The following is an 11,712-nucleotide window of genomic DNA, read 5'->3' on the forward strand; positions in this document are numbered from 1 at the left end:
CGCAACCCTCTCCGATGTTGTACTTCGGCCACTTCAGGAACCCTCCTCGCCACTGCAACCCTTGCCAGTGCTGTATTTTGGCCAGCTCTGTAACCCTGCCTCGCCCCTACAACTCTCGTTTTGGCCACTTAGGTTTATTTACGTGCTTATTTTTTTGTATGTTTAGAACCTAATTAATGTGATTTAATCAATGCCAAAAAGAAAAACCAATAAAATTATAGGAGTAGACAGTATTTTCTTGTTTACTCTCGTTAAGCTTTAAGAAGACCATCCAACACATGAGTTTTCCATATTAATCCAACAAATTTGGGAGTGTTGGAAACTGCTGAATATAAGTAACAATACATCAAGTTTGCTACTATTAAAACTGATATTATAAATAAAAAGACTTGAAAATAATTTTTTTGAGACTTGAACCTCTGAGTAATATGTAAGTAATGCTTAGAGGATTCTGATCTGATTTCACCAAAACTGATATGGGTTGTAGCCCTAATGTTTCTAGTTTTCACAATAACATTATACGGTTTGTAGCCCTAAAAGTATAATGCTTCAATGAATTCAATGTCCCCTTTAGATGCAATGTGAGTTTTCATGCATATTTGTTTGATCAATTTTGTAATTAGATTTTATGCTTATTGAATTGTCAATTTTTGTGCTTATAAGAGGATTTTCCATATATTGGTATTTTGTTTCCAAAATTTGCAGAATTTTGAAATGATTATGCAAGAAAAAGATTGTATTCAACTATGTACTGTTCTTGATAATGATCATACAAATGTTGAATGCCAAGTTGCTCGCAAATTGGTATTTGATAATGGGGTTAATGTTGTGACAAAAAAAATTAGAAGAATCAAAAGTATAAATGGTTTTTAAAACATTGGATGAAGAGTATTTTTGTACAATGAATATGACAGAAGGGTTGGATTTAGTATTAGAAAGAGAAAAGCACATAACACAAAACGTGGGGCTAAAAGAGATAGGATTTTTTGTTGTTCTTCACAAGGATTCCATGAGGAAGATAAGCAATCAGCTAATGCAAAGCATCGTGATAATACAAGAACTGGTTGTAAGGCGCACATATTTGTTGTATTACAAGAAAATGGACAACATTGCATAACTCATTTTGAGAAGGAACACAATCATGTGGTCATGGCCCCAAGTAAGACATTCATGTTAAGGTCACAGAGAAAAATTATAGTAGCCCAAACTACTTAAGTCGATCTTGCAAATAAGTCAGCGATAACACCAAAAAGTAACAATAGAATACATGGCTAATTAGGTTGCAGGGGCTGAGAATTTGGGGTTTACTAGTGTTGATTATTGTAATTATTTGCACACAAAGAGGCAAAAAAGTATGGAAATAGGAGGTGTTGGAGATATTTTCAAATTTTTTGAGAAGTTACAAATGGAAAACTCCACATATTTTCAATCCATATAACTTGATGCTACAGATCAAATAACGAATATCTTTTGGGTAGATGCAAGAATGGTATTTGACTAGGGGATGTTATTTGTTTTGACACCACCTTCAGAACTAATAGAGATCAACATCGATTCGCCCCATTTGTTGGTGTTAATTACCATAGGCAGACTATGATTTTTGGGGTTGCTTTACATTATGATGAGACTGGTGATTCTTTTAAGTGGGTGTTTGAATCATTTTTGAATGCAATGGGTGGAAAGATGCCAAAAACAATTTTGGCAGATCAATGTGTTGCAATGGCCAAAGCAATATAAAACGTATTTCTAGAGGTTAATTATCGACTTTGTATTTGGCACACTACTAGAATGCGGTGAAAAGTTTGTCTCATGTATTTTGTTGTTTTAAGTACTTTGAAAGGGAATTTAGTAAGCTAATTTATGATTATGAAGAGGAGGATGACTTTCTTGTAGCATGGGAAGAGATGCTTTGTAAATATGATTTAAAGGAAAATTCATGGTTGAAAGGGTTGTTTGAGGTGAAAGAGAAGTGGGCATTGGTCTATGGAATGACCATTTTTTTGTCAATATGAAAAGCATGCAACAGAGCAAGAGCATTAATAGAATGTTAAGAGGTTATTTGAAACCATCATTAAATCTATCTCATTTTTTCGACCATTTTGAAAGAGCTGTAAAAGATAGACATTAAAAAGAACTAGAGATGGATTTTAAGATGATTCAATGTAGGCCTCACTTGAGGTTAAGTATTGCAACTCTGCAACATGTTGCATAGATTTATACCCCTACCATTTTTAGAGAGTTTAAGGAGTATTGCAAATCTATACAGTGTTTCGTTGATAGCAAGGTTCAAATTGGAGAAGAGGTTGAATACAAGTTGAGCCTATATGATACTAATCATGAATATCATGTGACATTTGCACCATCAAATTTGTCAATTTCATGTAGTTGCAAAAATTTTGAGTTTGTTCGAATACATTGTGCTCATGGATTGAGAGTGTTGTTTGATAAAAGGATAACTAAAATTCCAACACAATATATTTTGAAAAGATGGTCAAGAGATGCAAAGGATGGAAGTGCAATAGATTATCATGGTTATGTAATCAATCTTGATCCAAATTGTTGGTTAATTAGGAGGGCCAATGAATTGGTTAGAATTTCTGAAGATTTATCAAACTGTTTTTTTTAATAATCTTGAAAATGATTCACATGCATGTCTACAACAATCCAACCAATTAGAATCTTTTCTCATGTGGGTGAAATTCAACAAGGACTAGAAGACAATGAGGAATGCAATAGCATCTAATGATGTTACAAGCAATATAAAAGGACTTGCAAAGAAAATTAAGAGTGGAAAAGCGGGTGAGAGTGGTAGAATAAAACAACCTTTTGAGAAGAAAAAGAAATGTATGAAAAACATCACTCCGCCAAAAAATCTTGTCTACAACAGCCATAGAAGCTCATCCCTCATCTCAAACTGTTTTGATATTATATCAAATTATGTTTGTCTTATTAGTTATTTTTTATAAGATGCTTTATACTCATTTATTCTTTTTTTTCTCGCTTGTTTAATAGGTATCACATGGTGGGAGCATGACACATGTTATTGATCTTAATCAATTTGCTGGTATATATCAACCACGTGTAATGAATACCAATCATGCTCAATGGAGAATTCCATATATGATAAGCTTGTTACAAGTAAGCTCTAATAAATTATATTCTTTTCATATCTTAAAATGGCATTTGAATGATGCTTAATGGGTGTTGTATTTCTTTATAGGCTTTAATGGCGCCAAGTACAGTTAATGATAATAGCCAGAAGAGCCAAGTGTGGAATTGAACATCAAAATAACTATTAATCATTCTTTTATTAGTAAAAGATAATTTCATTAAATCAGAAATTATAAATTATAGGTTATGAATAGCCTCGACTACCCCACTAAAACAGTTTGTTGTTTGCCCCTTTCTTTTAGGGATCTATTACGAATTCATTATAATGGATTTTTGGTACAAATCACAACCCAACTTGCTCTCCAATGTCTGGTGTTTATATTTTGACATATATTATTTGTTTGAATTATTAGTTAGTGTAGCGTTCACATATTCTGAAAGATTCCATTATTGTAAGAGTTCTTCGACAAGACAGCACAAAGTTTCATTTAATATGAATCATTAGTGTGGTGTGGTAAAGTGCAGGAGCTCTTCCACAAGACAACATTTCTCTAAAAGACGTTTTACATTAAGATTTTGTTTTATTAGTAAATCTTTATTTGATTGAATTACCAAGCTGACTTGATTTAGTTATGATCTACTAAGCTATGGCTATTCTTGATCATTGTACATGTATGTTTCTAGCTCTTTATATTCTTTTTTTTGTTAGAATTTGGAACCTATCAACGAAACATATATAGGATTTCATCTCAGAAGTTGAAAGAATGTTGGACTGAATGTAGGGGCTTGTTTCATCCCAGAAGTTGAAAGAACCTGTAGTTAACTTGCTTAATATGTATGTTTCTCTTTTTCTCTATAGTGAATACAGGGGCTTCACCCATCTTCTTCTTTTTTACTAAGCTAAAAACTTGATTTTTACCTAAGAGGCAATGCAAAAACAAATGGTTTGCTATTTCCACCTCAATAGAACTAAAAACACACTCCATACAATTCAAATTTAGGCTCCTGCTCTGAATTTTGCCACAAGTCAAACCATTTTTCTTAAGCTACTATCCCAATAAGGAGCTAAACTTTTGAAGGAGCTCCAGATTAAATCCTATTGGAGATTTGGATATTAGCTTTTCTTTTTAACTTCTCTATATGAGGGTCCACTAGTCTCTTATGAAGTCCCTAGATTTGAAACCACAAACGTAAATAATCCAATAATTCCCACTGCAGATCTCTCTGCATCACAAAGATTAGGTAAATCTTTAATCCCCGCTGTAATTGAACCAATTCCTTTGTCCATCTCTTGTATTATGGGTGTTATAGATTCCCATGTTCAAAGCCCATTTCTTGTTTTGTGGGAAGAATTTGGGAAAATGAGGGTTAGAGGTATTTATAGCTTTCTGCATGGGGAAACACTTTATCAATGAGCTAAGGTGGGACATGGGAAACACTTTATCAATATATGTGTCTGGGAATATTTTGATTTGTTTAAAGGTATTTATTTATAGCTTTCTACATGGAGAAACAATGTAGTTGCATGTTTTATGTTACCAGTTTAAAATGTCAAAGTTGTCTTCAAATAACAACAGAAATCAGCAAGCAATAACTACTTTAGTTTCAAAATCATTAGCAAATGGAGAAGGGAAGTGAGTGAGCAACCTAGGGAGAAATTGGGCATAGTGTTTTCATTTTCAAATTTAACATTTTAAAGTTTCATTTCTTGAGGCAACAGTTATTTTGGGCTCTATTGCAAATTAGTTTTTGGACATTTGTATTTCCATGTGGATGGATCCCCCAAGTTGTTGTAACTTTTAACTCCCATTAATAAGTTAATCATATTTTGCTGATAAAAGGGGGCGGGGGAAGAAAGTGAAAAACCTAGGGAGAATTCCTAGATATTGGTGTATCAATGTTCTTATACTCTTGGTGTATCAATGTTCTCAAACAATTTTTTTTTTTGTTGCATACAAGTGGATTTTTTACAGACATCATGAGCTTGTTTGATGGTTTAATAATTTTTCTGCAAAAGGCTTAAAGGAGTCTTGTGCACTTTTAACTTGAATTGCTACAATCAATTTCTCAGAGGAATCCCTTTTTATTGTTGTCATTTTTTTAAATAAAATATGTTGGTTTCTAGAGACATATCCACTAGGGTATGTATCAATTTGGTATTTATATTTCCAAAGTTGTTTGTTGCAACAACTTTTTTTGGTCGAGAACAAAGTTTCTATTAAGATTCCAGAAAGTTAAAACTAAGCAAACTTTGAGAGTTGTTTGGTCAAGCTTGTTCAGTCATAGAACAGATTTAATGGATTGATCATGACAAATTGAAACCAATATATTCTATTATTCTCTACATCTCTAAACTAGTTCGAACAATGAACTCAAGGATTCGTGTTTCAATTCTATTGAGTGTACCATAGTGGCTATAGCGAAGTGATCTCAACAGATCTGGGGCTCTGGCAATACAAATCATAAATTATATCCATAAACCATAAATGTAGTAATTTTGGGCTAAGTTGTTTCCAATGAGGTCGTCCTCCAGAGTAGTGATTGAGTGATGGGCGAAAAGCAATTGACGGAAGACATCAAATAAGAATTTGCAAGTTTAATGGAATTGTAAACAAAAAAAAAAAGGTTAACAGAATAACAAAACATGAGAAAGACAAGATTCTTGATATAATATGATAACATCAACACCTATGCAATTGTTTCCCAAAGAAAGAACATACTTTAGTTTAATGGCCAATAGACATTAAACTGGTTTAGATAGAGTATGTCCCCCTGTCTAAGTCAATATAAAACTTAATACAAGGATCTATCCTAGACTCTACAAATGAAAGAGCAACGTAATAATTAAAACTAATAAAACAACTAATGTTACTAAATGCATAGTTAACATGTTTCTAATTTTGACCAATTCCAATTTTATCTCGTATTTTAAAAAATGCCCGCTCCATTCTTATCTCATTTAATACATCTTTTCAAAACAAATTTACTGTTGAACCATCGTCTTGTACTATCCGTAAATTCTCATCATTTGGTAATTTTTTAAGATGTTGATGACACCATTTGAATAAGGAACAACCATGGTCTTCCTACAAATAAAAATGATAATATAGTTGTTAAACAAGTATAATGAGATCTAACTATAAATTTGAATCTTTATAGATTAAGGTGAGACTTGCACATCTATAGAAAAGCCTGCCTAGATTCCTTGGTGTATTAATATAACACAATTTCTCTGATGTATTTTACATTTCAATGGTGCCATACTATTAGATCTATTTGTCAATGAATGAGAAACCGTCTTATATCTAGCAACCTATATATCATCAGAACAATTAGAAATCATCAATTGGAAATGAATCACCAAGTGCATAAAGGGCCCGATCCAGTACAATGTATACAAGCAACCTTACATTTAATTTCCAACACTCCCAACTATGCTGGATTAATATGGGAGACTCATGTGCTGGATGGACTTGTGGTCTTCTTATATAGCTTAACTGAAATAAACAAAAAATAAATTAATTTACAACACTCCCAACTAACATATCTATTGTTGTTTTTTATTTTAAAAATCACCATTTTGATGATTCCTTTTGGAAGAAATCAAATTTTTTGTCTGCTTTCAAAACAAAATATAGTTCAAGAACATGTTTTAATTTTTATTGATGTGGAAATTTGCATAACAAATGGAAGCAAAAATATCTGAAGCATGGCATTAACTCTCAACTCTGAAATACCCTATGGGAAACTCATGTGTTGGATGGCTTAACGAGAGTAAACAAGAAAATTCCATCTAACGTTACATCTTTTTCTTTTTATCATTAAAGGATGGTCCCAACTTCTTATTCTCCACTTCTTTCTTCACCAAGCCCAAAATACTACTGCTTCTAGCAAAGATTTGATTTCTAATTTTGGCCTTCACCTCCTTTCCCTTATATACCCTCTTGAACTTATTACAAGGATCAACTCCAACAAGACCTTCCTTTAACCAATGGAATACTTTGGTAATATGGACTAAATGGTCATTGTTTGAAACTTTGGGTTTTTTCAAGTTTATCAAAGTAATATCACCTCAGTTATTGTATCCCTTTTCCTCCTAAATCCACCCCCAATTTTCTAATAAACACTTGGGTTATAAATATGGAATCCATCAGCATGGCATCACCACAAGAACTTTTAAATTTCTTGGAGCTCTTAATACCTTCATTTTCCCCCAATCAGCTCACTACATCCATATTTTGACAAAGATGGTTCACGACCTTCAAACTTATCATTGCTTCCACAACTCTTATTATCACAAACGCATACCAACTCTGGAAAGCTAAAAGCATCTAACACCAAAACCTTCTTAGTTTCTTCGGAAACATCAACCCCCCAAACATCAGACACACAATCACTACTATTCCCCTCAATATTTTTCTCCCTCTTTAAGGTCAATTTTGTTTAGGTGAAGTCTAGCTGATTCACCAAATCCACCTACCATCACCTTTGCATTCTACATCTCACCTGCAATTATAGTAAACTCCCCTTCATTTTCAATGACTCTAATTTTGCAAACATCTTGGGATTCCTATGCCGAACCTTCATCAATTTGAGAATGATTTGATTACTCCCTCAAGAATTCAGCTGCAAGCTACAGGCTAACTCATCTTAGCCTCCAAACTATTTTATCCAACATTTCTTCCCCCTTCACCTGCCAAGAATCTTTCCCCATAAAATTCAACATGTTGAAAGTCAACCTTTTTTATCCATCTACCCCTATCATTTTTCTTCCTTTTATTGGTTTTTCTTTCTGGCATAGATTAAATCACAATAATTAGAAGAATACAACACGTAAATAAACTTGTAAATAAACCTGAAGTGGGTTACATGTTTAGAACAATTACAACACACAATATATTAAATCAAAAGTAGAAAAACCCAAAGTGGCTCAAATAAGAACCACAAGAGTTGCAGGGGTGAGGCAGGGTTACGGAGTTGGCTGAAAAACAGCCCCAGAGAGGGTTGCAATGGTGAGGAGGGTTCTTGAAGTGGATATAGCACTAGAGAGGGTTGCAGGGGCGGGATAAGGTTGCGATTTGTGTCGCGACACGGCGTGTCAGTGGGAGGGAGGGAGGGAGAGAGAGAGAGAGAGACTTGCAGCAACTCAGATGAAATGAAAAGAACTCTCAGTGGCGGTGAAGGGGCGGTGGGTGGAGAGGGGAGGGAGAAGAAGAGAACTCTCGATGTGGGATTTGGGAACAATGGAATGAAAAGAGAGGAGGTCCGAAGGGTTAAACAAATTTGATAAAGAATGAAGTCCACACTACCCGTTAGCATCCATTTCTGTCCCTGGGGATAGACGATCCAAACTCTACTCTTTATTCTCGCGACGCTCCCACCCATTTCTCCTTTGACATGCCTGTTGAGTTGGTTTCCATTTGTAGAGAAAATGCTAGAGGCTGAGCTAAATCCATTGTGTGTAGCTCTTCCTATTTCTACCAAAAAAAATCCTAGAGGGTTCCTCCCCAAAATAAGAAATATCCACCTTGATAGAAATAACAGTCATTCTTTATACATCTTTTATCCTCAAACTCAAATTTCACGAAGTCCCTTTTTAGGGCATGTTTGGTATGGATGTGTTGCGCATCGTTCCATTTGTGTTTTGGAAATTGACAAAAAAAAAAAAACATTACAGATATGCAGTGCAATGCAATATTGTTTATTTTATTTTATCACACATCAGTGCCATTAGGCATCATTAAATGCCACCTAGATGAAACAACATTACAATAATGGTTGTGTTTCTTCTAAAAGTGAGTTTCACATAATCCAAGACAAGGAAAAGTATAAACAAACCAAAACAAACGCTTTGTAAGAGGCATTAAACGTATTGAGAGATAAAGATAAGAGGCATTAAGAGTAAAGAAACATGCCATTAGGATTAAATCCCGCCAGTACCCATTGGGGGGGGGGGGGGGTTCATGAGTTTGGGGAATGAATTACCCCATGGAGCAAAAAAAGAGATAAAACAAAATAAAATAAAATGTATACTAATATCAAAAAAAGTGAATGACACTATATAAGTTTTGTTTGACTAAAATACTCAAATTTTTGAATTTGGTCTCTCTAATTGTAAGGTTAGAAATGTACTTTGAACAACCACTTTCTACTCACTGAAATCTCTCTCATTAATCTTATATTTAAGGTATTAATTCCCATTAATATTCATTGAATATAATTCTTGACTAAAATACCCCTATTTATGAATTTCGCCCCTTTCAAATTATGAGGGCATAAAATGTAATTTAAACTATTACATTTCTCCTCATTCAATTCCGCTTATTAAGTCCTATATTTATGGTATTAACTCCCATTATTTCATTGGATCCTATATTAATTAACCATATTAAAAAAATAAGTACGACAAAGCATACAAATATAAAACCAATCCAAAATGGAGATGTTCTCCTCTTTGTTGGCAAGTAGTCCAACCTTTTTATTAAACAAAAAAAATTAAAAAGATAAAAACACACAAAAAGTATAAAAATACAAAATAAATTGTAGAAAACATTTGAACACATCTGTAATATTGTATGTTTATCATACTAGTATTTGTGTACGTGCTTTGAACGTGACAAATTTTATAATGATGATAGTATATAATATGTTTATAAAATTTTTACAATTCTTTTATATTTTTATGCCTATAAAATTATTCTTATTTGGCACACTTGTTATGGTTTATTAATATAGAGATATACCTAGACGTTTTCTATATAATGTATATATTTTTTGTATACTTTTGTGATTTTATCTTTTTAAAATAAAATTTTATTATTTAATTATAACTTCACAAGTTAATACATTTGACCTGAAATGTTGAATTGATCTACCATCAAATAAGAAAACAATTTCACTTTTTAGTTAATTTTGAATTATGTATTTTATTTATATCATCAATAAAAAGTTAAACAAATTATTTTTTATCGTGTCTAACTTTTAATAATATTAATATAAAATATTAGATATGTGTCCAAATGTTTTCTATTGAGTTTCTATTTTTTCATATTTTTTTTATTTTTATCTTTTTTATTTTAATTTTTATTGTTTAATCATGAAATCAATGATTGACACATATCATCCAAAAGGTTGAATTGTTAACCTACCACCAACAAAACAATTTCATTTTTAGTTTGGTTTTAAATTTTATATTTTATTTCCAACATCAATAAAGTAATTATTATTTATCACACTTATTTTTTAATATGATTAATATACAAATATTAGATAGGTGCCTAAATGTTATTTACAAATTTTTGTATCATTACATAATGTTTTTGTGTTTTTTTTATATTTTTCCATTTTTATTTAATTATGATATTAAAGATTGGCACATTTAATTCAAAAGGTTGAATTGAATTGTTGACTTGCCACCACAGAAATAATTTTTACTTTTGGATTGCTTTCCATGAATAAGAATAATTATTATTTATCATACTTATTTTTGCTTTAATGAGTGTGTGTACCCAATTTTTCTACATTTGTTCTTTGTTTATATTTTAAAAGTTTTTATTTAATTATGACATCATGGATTTGACCACTTGACTTAGATGACGGAATTACTTACTCACCAACCATGATGGAAAAATAGTTCCACTTTTGGATAAATTTAAAAAACATGTATTTATATCGTTAAAAGCATTGCATGTAGATCTAATTGACAAAATTTATATTTTTTATTTTGTGAAAATAATATCTTAAATATAGGATTCAATAAAGGAACGGGAGTTAATAATACAACTTAATGAGAGGAAATTTAATGAGAAGAAATTTAGTTCAAATTACAATTTGTGTCCTCACAATTAGAGAGGAATTAAATTAAAAAATAAGGATATTATAATATAAAAGCTCCCCACCATTATTCACACATTTAATAATAGTATAAAAGCATTACATAAAGATGTAAAATAGCATTTTTAACTATATATATATATATTAAGATTTTGGGCTCTATGTAACTATGGTGTCAGATTTTTAATTTGACATAAAGTGAGGTTCATGATCAAAATGATCCTGATCGGACGACCGGACCACGTTTTAAGATGAAGGGGTAATTAGTGTTGGATTTGAATTTTTGGGCTCTCCCTACCTATAGTTTTAGATTTATGATTTGATGTGAAATGATGTTCAATATCAAAATAACTCCGATCAAATGATTGAAATCAGTTCCAGCTTCGGGTCTTAAGATGAAGGAGTAATCGATGTTGGATTCAGATGATCTTGGTGTCACTGGATTTGGATTTTTTGGCTCCATGTGCCTATGGTCTTAGATTTATGATTTGATGTGAAATGAGGTTCAAGATCAAAATGACTTCGATCGGACGATTGGAATCAATTTTGCTTCGAGTCTTAGGATGAAGGGGTGAACAGTGTCGAATTTGGGTGATATTGGTGTCGTTGGATTTGGAATTTTGGGATCTATATACCTATGGTTTTGGATTTTTTATTTAATGTGAAAACAGTTTTAGAATGAAAATTGTTAGATAGTTTTGTATGCCCTTAACTTCAATCCAATTTGATGTACTTTTGACATTTACGTAAATAAATAAAGTGTATGTT

The 11,712-nt window shown here is 32.1% G+C and overlaps 1 pseudogene; it reads left to right on the forward strand.

Moving 5' to 3' along the window:
• Positions 1-841: 841 nt before the first annotated feature.
• On the forward strand, positions 842-2,626 carry LOC148878179 (protein FAR1-RELATED SEQUENCE 5-like; annotated as a pseudogene).
• Positions 2,627-11,712: the final 9,086 nt, after the last annotated feature.

Source organism: Nelumbo lutea, chromosome 1 (genome assembly GCF_056320005.1).
Source record: "Nelumbo lutea isolate HS-2025 chromosome 1, American lotus-T2T, whole genome shotgun sequence".
Taxonomy (NCBI): domain Eukaryota; kingdom Viridiplantae; phylum Streptophyta; class Magnoliopsida; order Proteales; family Nelumbonaceae; genus Nelumbo; species Nelumbo lutea.